Source organism: Rana temporaria, chromosome 4 (assembly GCF_905171775.1).
Source record: "Rana temporaria chromosome 4, aRanTem1.1, whole genome shotgun sequence".
NCBI lineage: Eukaryota > Metazoa > Chordata > Amphibia > Anura > Ranidae > Rana > Rana temporaria.
In genome coordinates this window covers 337,342,603-337,358,214 of record NC_053492.1, presented here as the reverse complement: position 1 = coordinate 337,358,214, position 15,612 = coordinate 337,342,603, and the positions used below count along the sequence as shown (strand labels likewise).

Here is a 15,612-nt window from a genome sequence, read left to right as displayed (position 1 = left end):
CAAACAGGAAAAACAATAAAAAGACATGGCTCACATCACATCCAGCTAACCATCTCTGTGTCCGATAATTTGCAGGGGAAAAGCGTAAAGTGTAAACTCTACCACGATCACTTGACTGCTGATTAATCTGCAAGTTGAGTCGATCTGGTCCAAGCTCCTTTATTCTCTTTTTCTCTTCATCAGGACGCCTTGTAATGATAAAACCAAATTTTCCTTCATGATGTTGAGAAATTGTGTTTGCTTCCACAATTATCTATTTAGTACCTATGAGTCAAATGACAATCTGGGTAAGTTTAAAAGAGATAGGTAGTGCGCTGCCAAATGCAAGTGTCTATTTCATCAAGATGTGCTCATTAAATGCAGCCTTACTGTGCCCATCAATCCAATTCCTGTCCCTTCACCCCCTCAGATCAGTCCCAATTCCTATCTCTTCACCCCTCTGATCAGTCCCAATTCCTGTCCCTTCACCCCTCAGATCAGTCCCAATTCCTGTCAATTCACCCCTCAGATCAGCCCCAATTTCTGCCCCATCAGACCTCAAATCCTTGTATATAGCATTTCTCACAAATCATGGTATATAATATAGCATGTCTTACAATCCTGGTATATAGCATGTCTCAGAAATCATGGTATATACCAGGGATATGTAATTAGCGGACCTCCAGCTGTTGCAGAACTACAAGTCCCATGAGGCATAGCAAGACTGACAGCCACAAGCATGACACCCAGAGGCAGAGGCATGATGGGACAAGTAGTTTTGCAACAACTGGTGGTCCGCTAATTGCATATCCATGGTATATAGCATTTCTCACAATCCTAGTATATAGCATTTCTCACAAAGCCTGGCATATAGCATTTCTCACAAAGCCTGGCATATAGCATTTCACACAAACCCTGGCATTAAGCATTTCTCACAAATCATAGCATATAGCATTTCTCAAAAAAAAACGGGCATATAGCATTTCTCGTCAATGGTTTTTAATTATTAGCCCCCAATACATATCACCTCTATTTGGTAATACACAGAATAAATATAAATGTGTATACAGTAGGTGTTTGTGATATTGTGCTTTTAGCACGACAGCGTCGCGCTGATACTCGGCGACATGGTGCCGAGATCTCGCCGACATCTTGCACTCACTGGAATAGTGACAGCACATCCCAGCAAGCGCGTCATAGAAGCGACGGGAGATCCGACTTGGATTCCCGCCAATTCTACACGTGTGCGGCGTTTGTTATGAATCCTGAGGGGGAAGTCCCCGCCGGATTTTAAATAAAAATCCGGCATGGGTCCCCCCCTCAGGAGCATACCGGGCCCTTAGGTCTGTTATGGGTTGTAAGGAGAGCCCCCCTACGATCCATACCAGACCCGTATCCAAAGCACGCTACCCGGCCAGCCAGGAAGGGAGTGGGGACGAGCGAGCGTCCCCCCCCTCCTGAGCCGTACCAGGCTGCATGCCCTCAACATGGGGGGGTTGGGTGCTCTGGGGCAGGGGGGCGCACTGCGGCCCCCCCACCTCAGAGCACCCTGTCCCCATGTTGATGAGGACAGGGCCCCTTCCCGACAACCCTGGCCGTTGGTTGTCGGGGTATGCGGGCGGGAGGCTTATCGGAATCTGGGAGCCCCCTTTAATAAGGGGGCCCCCAGATACCAGCCCCCCACCCTAAGTGAATGAGTATGGGGTACATCGTACCCCTACCCATTCACCTGCAAGAAAAGTGGTAAAAACACAAATAAACCACACAGTGTATTAAAACATTTTATTAGTCTGCTCCGGAGGCCGCCCCCTGTCTTCTTTATTAGCTCTTTTACCAGGGGGAGCTTCTTCTTTGACGTCTTCGGGTGGGTGGGGGCCGCCGTCTGGTTCTCTTCCACCGCCGGGGGGGGTGGCTTTTAAAAAAGCCCCCACCCCCCCGGCGGGTTTCCTCCGGCGTCTTCGGCGGGGCTCTTCTTCTTCCGCTATCCCGACGGGTCTTCTCCGCTATCCGGGGGGTCTCCTTCTATGTTCGCCGCTCTCTGCTGTTGACTCGTCGCACCCCGGTTCTTCGTCTCGCAGTCCGGTCCCTTCTTCCGTGCTGTACGTCTTCTTCCGTGCTGTGAGTTCTTCTTCCGCGCTGTGACGTCATGTTCTTCACTTCTCTTCTTCTCCCGATGTTGACACGCTGGTCCTCCTCGCTGAAATGACGGATGCGCGCCTTGCATCGGACCTATATAGGCCTCATAGTCCCATCATGCTCTGTACCTACCCATGTGATACCTACCCACGGCCTGTTGCCGACTCTGCCTGGACTTGACTCTGCTTGCCTACCGCACCTGTACCGGATCCAATACCCATCAGTGGATCCCTCTGCTGGGACTTGTCCCCACTGGACTACAATACACCTTCCCCGCTGTTGCTGCCTCGTCTGCTTCCTGCGCCTCCACCTGCCTATTGGGTCCGCCAGCCTGCACCTGCTTCCCTACGCAGTCCGGGACCTCTGGAGCTCCTCTCAGCACCAGCGCTGCAACCGGCACTCGTGCAACTCTGTACCCCCGAGCCCCCTGTCTGCTCTATCAGGGGTCTCGTGGTCAGAGGAGCAAGGGCAGCCACTCCTTGCACGTCGGGCTCGTCAACCAGGTACGTGACAGTACAGGTCAGCCATGTCCGAGCCCGCGCAGGGAGTGGATCCCATGCAGGAACTCTGCCGTCACCTTGAGGGACTAACCCAGGCGATCCGAACCCTGCAAGAGGGTTATACAAGATTGGAGAACCGCGTCCAGGCCTTATCAGCTCCAGCTCCCGCAGCCGCGGGTAATGCCGCCTCACCTTCTGTGATCATGTTGCCACCAGAGCCCAAGGTCCCTACACCGGAGAGGTTTTCAGGGGATCGGAGCAAATATCGGGCCTTCCGGAACGCCTGTGAACTGTTCTTTGCCCTGCAGCCGCGGACCTTTTCCTTGGAGGCCACCAAGGTGGGATTCGTGATCTCACTTCTATCTGGAGAACCACAGGCTTGGGCCCATCGCCTTCTGGAACAAAAAGACACTTCCCTGGATACCCTAACCACCTTCTTTCAAGCTATGTCCTTGCTTTACGAGGATCCACATCAAGCTGCCACCGCTGAGGCCGCCCTACATGCCCTCCAACAGGGTCGCAGACCAGCAGAGGACTATGTGTCTGAGTTTCGGAGGTGGAGCTCAGACACCAGCTGGAATGATTCGGCCCTTTGCTACCAGTTCCACCTTGGCCTCTCAGATTCACTTAAGGACGAGTTGGCTCGGGTAGGTGTCCCTGGGACTTTAGACGCCTTAATTAATTTGACAATCCAGATTGACAGACGCCTGAGAGAACGCCGGTCTGAACGAACCACCGGTCCGTCACGCCCAGTCTGGATGTTGCCGCGAGTACCCTCCTTCGCCAACTCAGCTCCACCGGTCCCAATGACCTCTTCACCACCCGACACTTCGGAACCCATGCAGCTGGGGCTCCTTCGTCCATCTCTTTCCCCAGAGGAGCGCCAACGTCGAAGAAGCAATAATCTGTGCCTATACTGCGGGGAATCCGGACATTTTGTGAGATCCTGCCCGGCGAAGCTTCGTAAGTCCCTCTTTTTGTCGTCTGTCCATATACCCGCCTTCCCCAAAAATTGCTCAACTCATCTGGCTGTCTCCGTTGTCTTTCAGCTCCCCGGAAGGAATATTCCGGTCCACGCTATAATTGATTCCGGAGCGTGCAGTGGTTTCTTGGATCAGTCCTTCGCCACCAGACACCGTATTCCTCTGCGTTCTAAGACTATTGGACTTTCTGTACATCTTGCAGACGGATCTGCCTTAAAATCCGGGCCGGTTGTCCAAGAGACTTTGCCTCTGGCTACAACAATTGCTGACATCCACCAAAAACTTCTGTGCCTAGATATTATCGAGTCACCCATATTTCCTGTTATCCTAGGCATGCCGTGGCTACAAGCCCACAACCCACAAATCAACTGGATCTCTGGGGAAATTATCCTCAACTCTCCTTACTGTCGTCAACATTGCCTTCAAGTATCACCCTCCTCGTCTCCCCTGCTCTGCATGGACTCTGACTCTGAAAGTCGCCAAGTTGTCCCTAGTGCATACCACAACTTCCTGGACGTGTTCAGTAAGAAGGGAGCTGAGATCCTTCCTCCGCATAGGGCCTACGATTGCCCGATAGAGCTCCTCCCAGGAGCTGAAATTCCCTTTGGGAGAATTTTCCCCTTGACAGGACTTGAGCTTGAGAACCTAAAAACTTACATTGATGAGAATCTCAGGAAGGGGTTCATTCGCCCATCCACCTCTCCGGCAGGGGCTGGGATCTTTTTTGTAGAGAAGAAAGACCACTCCCTCCGCCCCTGTGTGGATTACAGGGAATTGAACAAAGTGACTATTAAGAATCGGTACCCGCTACCCTTGGTACCTGAGTTATTCCAACGCTTGGGCGCGGCAGTCATCTTCACAAAATTGGATCTCCGCGGGGCGTACAACCTGGTATGTATTCGTGACGGAGACGAGTGGAAGACAGCCTTCCGTACCCACTTCGGACATTTTGAATATCTGGTCATGCCCTTCGGGCTTTGTAACGCCCCTGCCACATTTCAACATTTTGTGAACGACATCTTCAGAGACTACCTCGACCTTTTTGTTATTGTGTACCTGGACGACATCCTCATCTTCTCCCCTTCTCTAAGTAAACATCGGGAACATGTGAGGTGTGTACTCGGCCGCCTACGGTTGCATGGACTTTATGCAAAACCCGAGAAGTGTGAGTTCGAGCGCCAGGACATACAGTTCCTGGGTCTCATAATTTCAGTGGAAGGTATCAAAATGGATCCTCAAAAGGTCTCTGCAATCCTTGATTGGCCGGCACCCAAGGACAAAAAGGGTGTCCAACGTTTTGTTGGCTTCGCAAAATTTTATAGAAAGTTTATCCGAGGGTTCTCCAGTATCATTGCCCCGATAACCAGCCTAACCAAACAAGCCAGTTGATTCCAATGGTCCCCAGAGGCCCAGTCGGCTTTTGAGAAGCTCAAGGACTTGTTCGTATCAACATCCATCCTCAGACATCCTGACGCTAGCCTGCCCTACATCCTAGAGGTAGATGCTTTAGAAACCGCTGTTGGGGCGATCCTCTCCCAAAGACAGGGCCCCAAGGCTCTCTTACACCCTGTTGCGTTTTTTTCCCACAAGTTGTCTGAACCTGAAAGGAACTATGGTGTGGGGGACCGGGAGCTGCTGGCAATCAAGGCCGCCCTGTAAGAGTGGCGATACCTTCTGGAAGGCGCAGCCCATCCGATTCTGATATATACTGACCACAAGAATCTTGAGTATCTCAAATCTGCTAAAAGACTAAAACCACGTCAGGCCAGGTGGGCATTATTCTTCACAAGATTTGTGTTCCACATAACGTACAGACCTGGGTCAAAAAATTCCAAGCCTGATGCCCTTTCCCGTATGTATGGTGACTCAGAAATCTCTACTCCTCCGGACACCATCTTGTCCTCCAAAAACTTCCTGCTTCTTCAAGAAGACCTGCTATCGCAAATCAAGCAAGCCTCATCCAGCTTTCCTCCCTTACCTAGTTCGGATCTTCAGCTGAAGGATGGGTTGTTGTGGCATCAAGACAGAATTTTTGTACCTGAAGGTGTACGGGTCACCGTCCTAAAGTCTTGTCACGATCACAAGCTGGCCGGTCATTTTGGGGTGCACAAAATGTCAGAGTTGTTACAGCGTACGTTCTGGTGGCCCCAACTTTTAACAGACTGCAGGAAATACGTGGAGTCCTGTGCCACTTGTATACGGAACAAGGGAAGTAAGTCTAGAGCCTGGGGATTACTGAAGCCACTGTCGGTACCAGAAAGACCCTGGAAGATGATCTCCATGGATTTCATCGTTGAACTTCCCCGGTCGGAGGGCTTTACCACCATCTTCGTGGTGGTGGATAGACTCTCCAAATGGCTCACTTCTTGCCCATGAGGGGCACAGCCTCTGCTTCAGAGACAGCGAGGATGTTCATCAAAGAAATTGTGAGACTCCACGGGGTTCCTGCAAATATTGTATCCGACCGGGGGGTACAATTTACGTCCAGGTTTTGGAGAGCACTCTGCGAAGCCCTTAATATCGGCCTGTCGTTCTCCTCAGCGTACCACCCGCAGTCGAACGGTCAGACGGAGAGAACTAATCAGACTGTTGAACAATACCTACGCTGTTTCTCTTCCTTTTCCCAAGAAGATTGGGCTTCCTTGCTGCCCTTAGCCGAGTTTGCGTATAATAACTCTATTCACTCCGCCACAAGACAATCTCCGTTTTATGCAAACTACGGCTTCCACCCCTTGTTCATTTCTAACTCTGTCCCTGAAAGTACGGTACCCGCGGTCCAGGAGACTTTGAACTTTTTCAGCACCAACAATAGGATTCTGCAGGAAACCATGACCAAGACGCAGGAGTATAACAAAGAGGTGTTTGACAGGAAAAGGAGGGGGGAGCTTAACCTAGAACCAGGAGACCAAGTGTGGCTATCCACTCAAAACCTGAAACTGGCATGTCCATCAAAGAAATTGGGTCCAAAATTTTTGGGTCCCTTTCCCGTCAAGAGGAAAATCAATAACGTGGCGTATGAATTGGAACTGCCTGAATCCTTCCGCATCCATCCAGTGTTCCACGTTACTCTTCTCAAACCTGACGTCCCTGATCCTTTCCCTCAGAGGGACACCGGGCCTCCTGAACCAGTTCTAGTCGACGGTGAGGAAGAGTTTGAGGTGGAAGCCATCCTGGACTGTAGGAAGAGAGGCAGCCAGATCCAGTTCTTAGTGAAATGGAAGGGCTATGGACCCGAAGATAATTCATGGGAACCAGAATGTAACATCCATGCGGAAAGATTGGTCCAGTCCTTTAAAGATGCTCATCCTCTTAAGTTGTCTCAGTTGGGCATCCGGAGGCTGCCCATTGGAGGGGGGCAATGTCATGAACAATTTCGGCCACTAGATGGCAGTAGCGTCATTTCGGCGCGCACGGGCACGCGCACTAGCAATCGCGGCGCAATCGTGCACCATAATGCGCACAGGCGCACGCATCGGCGGCGCGCATGCATGTGAGGACGCCGTTTTGGCGCCAAACTTGGATTCAAAAGGATCCTGATCCCTGCACTTCTTGCTGACCTGTCTACAGTGCCCCCTGTGACCCTTGTATCCTTGTTCCTGTTGTACCTGTTCCTGATCACCCGGCTTGTACCTGTTTCTCCTTGCCTGCCGCCTGCCCTGACTACGGATCGTCTGACCATTCTCCTGCCTGACCCACTGTACCTTCTGCTGCCCGCCTGTTGCCGACTCTGCCTGGACTTGACTCTGCTTGCCTACCGCACCTGTACCGGATCCAATACCCATCAGTGGATCCCTCTGCTGGGACTTGTCCCCACTGGACTACAATACACCTTCCCCGCTGTTGCTGCCTCGTCTGCTTCCTGCGCCTCCACCTGCCTATTGGGTCCGCCAGCCTGCACCTGCTTCCCTACGCAGTCCGGGACCTCTGGAGCTCCTCTCAGCTCAGCACCAGCGCTGCAACCGGCACTCGTGCAACTCTGGACCCCCGAGCCCCCTGTCTGCTCTATCAGGGGTCTCGTGGTCAGAGGAGCAAGGGCAGCCACTCCTTGCACGTCGGGCTCGTCAACCAGTTACATGACAATCAATTAGATTCTTGAGTTTTCGGTCCACCACTTGTGTTTTCTTTTTAAGCTGGCCTAAGGCGATGTTTATGTCCTCAATTTCAGCCCTACAGGACAACACCTCCCCAATTAAGACCTGGGCACTGTAGGTGTCCAATCCGCCCCCAACTGCACGAATACCTCCTGAAATTTGTAAAAAAAAAATTATTACAATTATGCAGGCCTACATCTATTACCTGAACCTGTGCTGTATGACACTGACCTGATGTGGTGGCTTTTTCCACTTCCTGCACATCCGGTGAGGGTGGGGCTTGGCTCTGTGTGGGGTTTGTCGACTCCACTACTGCAGCTTGATTGCGCCATATGAGATTGTAAAAAAGGGATACATGAATCAAAAAGATTAGAGGTCTGAAAGAGGAACATCAATCATTCTTTTTATAAAGTGTGGTACAATTGTCTGTTTTTACAATCCTTCTAAGCTTAACACAGGATTTTATCCTTTACCAAAGCTGCTACATTTCTCTATATTTGGCCAAATTTCCTACATGGAAAAACAAGAAGTATCCACTGGATCACCTCTGTGTGACACCCTAACTAGGTTGTTCTTGTGGCCAACACTCAGTGCCGATCCTGACCTCCCTGGGGCCCTAGGCAAAATGACACGGCACATTAAAAATGAGAAGCGGGGGGCGCTGATGACAGTGACATGTCACATTGAAGAAAGTTGAGAAGCGGGGGGAGGGGGTGTTCTGCTGTCGGAAATGACATCTTACATTAAATTGAGAAGCAGGGGGTGCTGACTTCTTGCCTCTTCTCCCATGCAGCCAGCGAGTTGAGAAGCAGGGTGAGGGGGCGAAAATGACTTCTTACCAGGCGGGGCCTCTAGTAATTTGGGGGGCCCTTCGCAGCTTTGTGGGGCCCTAAGCGGCTTGCATAGTGAGCCTATAGGGCGGATCGGCCATGCCAACACTTGTGCTACTGAGTCCATATGTGTAACCAACTGCTGAGCATACTCTCCTTTTACTGTATATTGACTTATGTTGGATTATTTAAATCTAGTTAATAACACATCTACATTAAATAAAAAATTGGTCTCACATAAAAAAGATCATAAATAGAATGAACGACCAATTATTATGCCCACAAACATGAACCTTGAGACATCTATTCTTGAACTGTATATATATACACAACCTGAAAGAAAAAGCACATGCCGCAAAATAATAAAAACAAATAATCAGAGTACACATGAAAATCACTTACTACTTCTGATGACTTTTCTAATCCTATCCATCTGCTCTGGCTCTCTCAATTTAAGGTCAGACCAGCATTTACGTAACTGTTCCCTGGACCTCTGCACCCCGAATTTGTGATGGATAGTCCTCTGCACATTCTCCAGGATCTGGGCCTCGACTTTCTTTGGGTTCTTGTAAGGGCCATTTTTGCAATCAGTCCTCCCTCCTTAGGATTGCCACCATCTCAACCATCTCATCAAAGGACATGTTGGTGGCCTTATACCTCCTCCTCCTGGTGTGTGCTACTGGTGTGTGTGCCTGGCCTGGCTCCTGCCTTGAAGTTGCAGCTTCCTGTGTGTCCTCCATGGTGTCTTCTTCACTGTCTTGCATTGACCGACCGAAAAGGGGCGTGGCAATTACTAGAACGATCGTCAGGGGCGTGGAAACGTGCGGAGCTTCTCGCATGCGCATTGTATAAAGGGATATTGCGTGAGTGAAAACGTTGTTCACAGTCGTTAGGAAAAGTCGGAAGAAACAATCGTGTAGTACGACGATACGTAACTTGATTTTGGACTTTATGATCAGTGGATGAGTTTGTGGGTTAGATATGGGGAGAAAGCTTAGTAGTAAAAGGCTTGACTGACATTGGCTTTTTTTGCTTAATTTTGACTTGCAGAAATAATGGAGGCCTTAAGAGAACAGGAGTTCTTCACAGAATTTGTTCAAAGGGGGCCCCGGATGGCAATCCCCCTTTTTTTCTATAATTTTTCTTTCCGAAATAAATAATTTATTCAGCCAAGATCTGGCATTGTAATGCCCCCACCCCACACCCAAAAATTATCGACATATTGTTGCCACACAGCACGTGCGCTTTGGGGGGCCAAACCTGTATGGACAGGGTCACGGGCCACCACTGGAACATCAATGGCCTCATCAGGCACAAGTGTCATGTAGTTTGTTGAGGAAATTGTGCAATATGCAGCAGCAAAGTATGACATGGTTCAGATTCAGTGTTGCCAACCGCCAGTATTTTTACTGGCAGCCAGTAAAAAACAGGCAATTTTCTCCTGCAAGTAAATGCCAGTAAAAGTAAAAGGTTGCCTGTAAAAAATATGTCTGTGACACTCAGTTTGGTCCGGAGCTGGCTGGGACCATCCGAGTGCTTGCCACAGTGTGATCCGGTGGCTCTGGTGGAGACTGTGCCTGAGCATCTCGTGTGATGTCATGGTGCAATGGAGCCAAGCAGAGCGGCCAGAGCCTTGTGTGTGGGCCTGCGGTATTGGAGCAAGGCAAGCGGGGATCGGGACTGTTAGTGCTGTTTAGACTGGAGTGGACTGGAGGGACCACTTGGCTTGGAGAGAGACTGTCACTGTGACTCAGGAGGGGACGTGTTGTGTTAGTGAGGTCTCGCCATCATCTGTGCGGCTGCACACTGCTGTCAGTGTCACTGTGTAAATTATATGTGTGTGTTCCATCCATTCTAATTTCCTGCCCTCCTGAGTCCTGTCCCTGAGCTACTTACTTACTATATCAAAAATAAAATAAGAAACATGTTTTTTGCCAACACTGTTCAGATTCTACTTAACAAACCTACAGTCCTTGTCTTGTTTGCACCGCCTGTATACTGCTGTTCAAAGTATATAGGGCCAAAGGGTCTTGTAATGACCTGGGGGGAGTGGTGGCGGGGAAACCCATGCTATTTTTTCAATGATTTTTATCCATATTGCAGGGACCAAACATTACATTAAAGCCGCAAACAATATTAAATGTATTTTTTCTTATAGTAATCTCATTTTGTGCAGGGACAGTTGTAAACATGTGCCACCTCACAGGCATACTATAGACACCCAGCAGGTACGATATTTAAAGGAATTTTGCATTTATTTTTTCTCACTTTAAGCATCATTAAAATCGCTGCTCCAGAAAAAACTACAGTTTAAAAAAAAAATAATTCAATTGATACATGTTCCCTGGGGCAAGACCCGGGTTCTCAAAGACGTTTTCCAACAATAACTTGAAGTTTGGGCTTTAAAATGAGCACTTTTGAATTCGAACGTTCGAGTCCCATAGACTTCAATGGGGTTCTAAATGTTCGCGCGAACGTTCGGTTCGTTCGAAGGTTCTGGTGCGAACCGAACGCGGGGGTGTTCGGCTCATCCCTATTCAGCACCTCTCTGGAGGAGAAACACTGAGACCGGACAAGGTCCGCTTCCTCAGTATACCAGCGGTCGTGGCTGCGCCCTTGGTGGCTGTCTAGTTTGCCTAGCGGTAGCATTGGCCTAGTACAGGACCATTCACAAAGTAGAGAGTGGCTTGTGCATGTGCAGTGGGAAGTTTCCCTTAGTTAAGATGCCTAGGCACCCGAAGCCCAGTGAAGATCCGGCAGTAGCAGTATTTGTAGCTGCTGAGATTTACATTTTTGGGGGGAGACTGAAGCTCCTCTTTGAATGGAAGACACATTTACATATTTGAACTAATTAAAGTCCCTATATTACTGACAATTCCCTTTGCAAACATCAAATTGTGTGCTAGAAAAAAATTGGATTTTTGTACTCACCATAAAATATTAGCCTTCTATCAGAAGAGGACTAGGCAGAAACATGTTAAAACAACCTCAAATTGTACAGTACTTCCCAGGGGGTGGTCCCTCTCCCTGCATCCAGCAGCTCAGTTCACCGAAAAGCAGTACAAACATAAAAAAAGGAGGGGTGGGTGCTGTGTCCGTCCATGAACTTCAGAGAAAAGGATTTTACGGTGAGTACAAAAATCCCATTTTTTCTTTCATTCATGGACAGACACAGAAGCATAATCTTGACAGCTGGTCCGTCAATTTCACACAGATCGGGGAAGCCTGGTGCTTCCTTGTTCATGGTGCAGCAAACTTTTTCCTATTCAGGAAGCATCAGCGACACCAGGGTCGTGGCCGAAATGCTGACCCCAATACCGTGACTAGGGGCCGGGCCACCGCCTCAGCCCTCCTGTCTGCTGGTCCTCAAAAGGCAGGGGTCCTCTCCACCGGAAACGTGGCAATCTTATCGAACCGGGATCCCGGGGGACCCACAATCAGGAGAGATGTCAAGTTTTTAGGAAACTCTCCTCAAAAGGTATAACGGACTGCCATGCATTTCGGGCTGCTGCTGTTCACATTCCTAGTATATAAACTTATCAAAATAGGCTAGGTAAAGAAAAAAAAAAACCCTAGCGGTGCGGGCCGGCTTATGGGACCCAGAAGGTACCGACACCTCAGTAGATGCCTTCTCCGTATCCTCCATCTTTGTTTGAGGATCCCGCACCCGGTCATAAGTGCTCCAGCAAGCGCACTCTTGCGCTGATCCAGACACGGAGTCATCCACATTGTCCGAATGGTCCTGGTCTGCATATTTTGACACATCAGAACAGCAAGGCCCGAGTCTGAACCAGAGAAATTCCCCAGAGGACGGTGGGGGGAGGGGGCGTATCATAACCCCCTTCGAGCCCCCAAGGCCCCTCCACCCTGGCAACAAGGACTCCAGGACTTCCGGGGATGTCCTCACAAAACGTTCATAGGTACTAAAGTGCAGGGGAAGCGGTTGTCATCACAGGGATTCTGGGGAAGAAGCGCCAGTTTCTGACACCATGCTGACCTGCGCTCACCTGACATCCTTCTGGGACAAGTGAGGGCGCACGACGTCCACCCTCCTAGCTGTCACAGACCCAGGCCCCCACTGCAGGACTCACCACTCTGACCCAGGCATAGCACTGCCAAGCTGTCATCCGCTCTCCCCTGTCAGCCGTGAGGTGTTCTGAGCCATGTGTGCCGTTCAGGAGGAACATTCCCAGCGCTAGAGGCAAAGATTAGGCAGGGCTACAAGAAAATGGCAGTCGGTCGCCTCAGTAAACAAGCGTGGCTACAAGGAAATGGACACAGCGGACCTCAGTAAAAACAGGTGTGAGCTACAAGAAAATGGCCACCATTCGTTCACAGTAAAGACAAGCGCGGCTATAATAAAATGCCCGCCGACTATCTCTGAGGTAAAATAAAATGGCAGCAGCACGCTGACAAACCAAGCTGAGGCCTTCACCCCTGAACACACTGAGACACCCCCTGTGAAGAGTAGACCACCCAAGCCTAGCGCAGCCCCCAGCCAAAACTCGGAGCCCCCCGGAAGGACCCCCAGTTAGGTACACAGCAGGCCCAGCTCAGAGAGCATGGGAAGAAGGGAAAGTACAAGGAGAGAGGAAAAGGAGGGTGAGAGACCCCCCCAGGAATGTCGAGCTGTTCCATCCTGCCAAAACAGGAGGAACCTTACTTACCCATCCCTGTGTGGACTGCTAGAAGCATTCCTGCAGACCCATCACCCGAGCAGTACAGCGTGGCTGTCGGCCCTGGCATACTGTAAAACGGACAGTAATAGCCCAGTCATATGTGTACCCCAGAACATGTAGCTCACCAGCCACCCCTGGAGCAATGGGGGCATGTCGTGGCCGACCCAGCGTGTAGCTAAAGGTCTGCACACGCTCAATGGCAAAACTGGGGAGACTACAGGGATCTAGGATATCCAGCCTGTCACCCAGTCGGCAGTTGATAGTAGATCTCAGGATCAAAAATGTGAAAAAAGTTGAAAAAAAGAGTAGAAAAAATCTCCAAGACCAATGGGCCCACAGGGAGCCAGGTCCTTCTCCTATGCTAGGCAGAAAAAAACTGAGCTGCTGGATGCAGGGAGAGGGGTCGTAGCCAGAGGGACCGCCCCCTGGGCGGTACTGTACAGTTTGAGGTTGTTTTAACACTTTAACATGTTTCTGCCTAGTCCTCTCCTGATCGAAGGCTAATACCCTAATGTCAAGATTACGCTGCTGTGTCCATCCATGAATGAAAGAGAAAAACTAAATTTTTTCTTGCATGATTAGATGATAGACATGAGCAGAGCTTAACCTCATTCACTAATCTCATGGGCAAATTCTTTTACAGTAAAACCTTTGATTGCGAGCATAATTCATTCCGGAAGCATGCTTGTAATCCAAAGCACTTGTATATCAAAGCAAATTTTCCCATATGCAATAAGACTATCCCCTATTTTGTAAACGCTATAAATTTTGCGCAAACCAATCGATAAACGCTTATTGTGATATTTTTTTTAGCAAAAATAGGTAGAAGAATATTTATCGGCCTAAACTGAGGAAAATATTTTTTTTTATATATATATTTTTGGGGGATATTTATTATAGCAAAAAGTAAAAAATATTGAATTTTCAAAATTGTCGCTCTATTTTTGTTTATAGCGCAAAAAATTAAAACCGCAGAGGGGATCAAATACCACCAAAAGAAAGCTCTATTTGTGGGAAAAAAAGGACGCCAATTTTGTTTGGGAGCCACGTCGCACGGCCGCGCAATTGTCAGTTAAAGCGACACAGTGCTGAATCGCAAAAACTGGCCAGGTCCTTTAGCTGCCTAAAGGTCCGGGTCTTAAGTGGTTAATTTTAAGACTTTGGAAAATGTGGAAAGAAAATGAAAACACTTTTTTTTTTTTACACAAAGTTGTCCATTTATACAATATTTCTAACATATAGCATGTACATACCAAAAATTACACCCCAAAATAGATTCTCCTACTCCTCCTGAGTATGGAGATACCACATGTGGGAGACTTTTCCACAGCCTAGCCACTGGGCATGGGCTATCTGTTCAAGTCTAGCATGAGTTTGACTCGAACATCGGCTGTTTGATCATTCTTCATGCTGTTGGCGACAAATTCGAATGGCGCATCACGGCCCACAATTCACTGCGGCATCGCTAGTGCATTGCTGGCTGAGGGTTGGCCAAGCATGCACTATGACCCACATGCTTTGCCAATCACAGTGCCGTAAGCAAAGAGAGCCATAATTGGCCAAAGCCAGGGTGGCTTTGGCCAATTATGTCTCAGGGGGTTTAGTACACGCCCCACACTATATAAGGCCGCCTGCGTGGCGACCTTGCGTAGTGTGTTGCTGTGGTGAAAGACAGACAGAGAAAAAGACAGTTAGGTAGATTCAGGCCGGCGTATCAGTAGATACGCCGACCTAACTCAGAATCTGCGCCGACCTATGTTTAAGTGTATTCTCAAACAGAGATACGCTTAAACATATCTAAGATACAACGGCTTGCGCCGTCCTATCTTAGGTTGCAATATTTCGGCTGGCCGCTAGGTGGCGCTTCCATTGCGGTCGGCGAAGAATATGTAAATCAGTAGATACGCCTATTCACGAATGTACGCCCGGCCGCCGCAGTACATTTACGCCGTTTACATAAGAGATAGACTGCCTAAAGTTAAAGCTGCCCCCTAGGTGGCGTAGACAATGTTAAAGTATGGCCGCCGTTCCCGCGTCGAAATTCGGAAAATTTACGTCGTTTCCGTAAGTCGTCCGTGAATAGTGATTTACGTTGTTTACGTCCACGTCGAAATCAATAGGCCCGTGCGGCGTACCTAGCCGCAATGCACACTGGGAAATGTAGGCGCCCGGCGCATGCACAGTTTAAAAGAAATGTCAAAAACGTCAGGTCAAGCTCCATTAACATAAAACACGCCCCCTTAGACAAATTTGAATTAGGCGCCCGTGCGCCTGCCCGCTTTAGGCTACGCCGCCGTAACTTAGCAGGCAAGTACTCTGAGAATCAAGTACTTGCCTCGCTAACTTACGGCGGCGTAGCCTAAACACGCTAAGCTACGCCGCCGCAAAGTTGGGCCAATCTCTCTGAATCTACC

The 15,612-nt window shown here is 49.3% G+C and overlaps 1 protein-coding gene across 1 annotated transcript in view; it reads left to right on the top strand.

Annotated features, from left to right (window-relative positions):
- TMEM178A (transmembrane protein 178A) overlaps positions 1-15,612 on the top strand; it is a 464,669-nt gene that overhangs the window by 11,203 nt on the left and 437,854 nt on the right. The window lies entirely within an intron of this gene.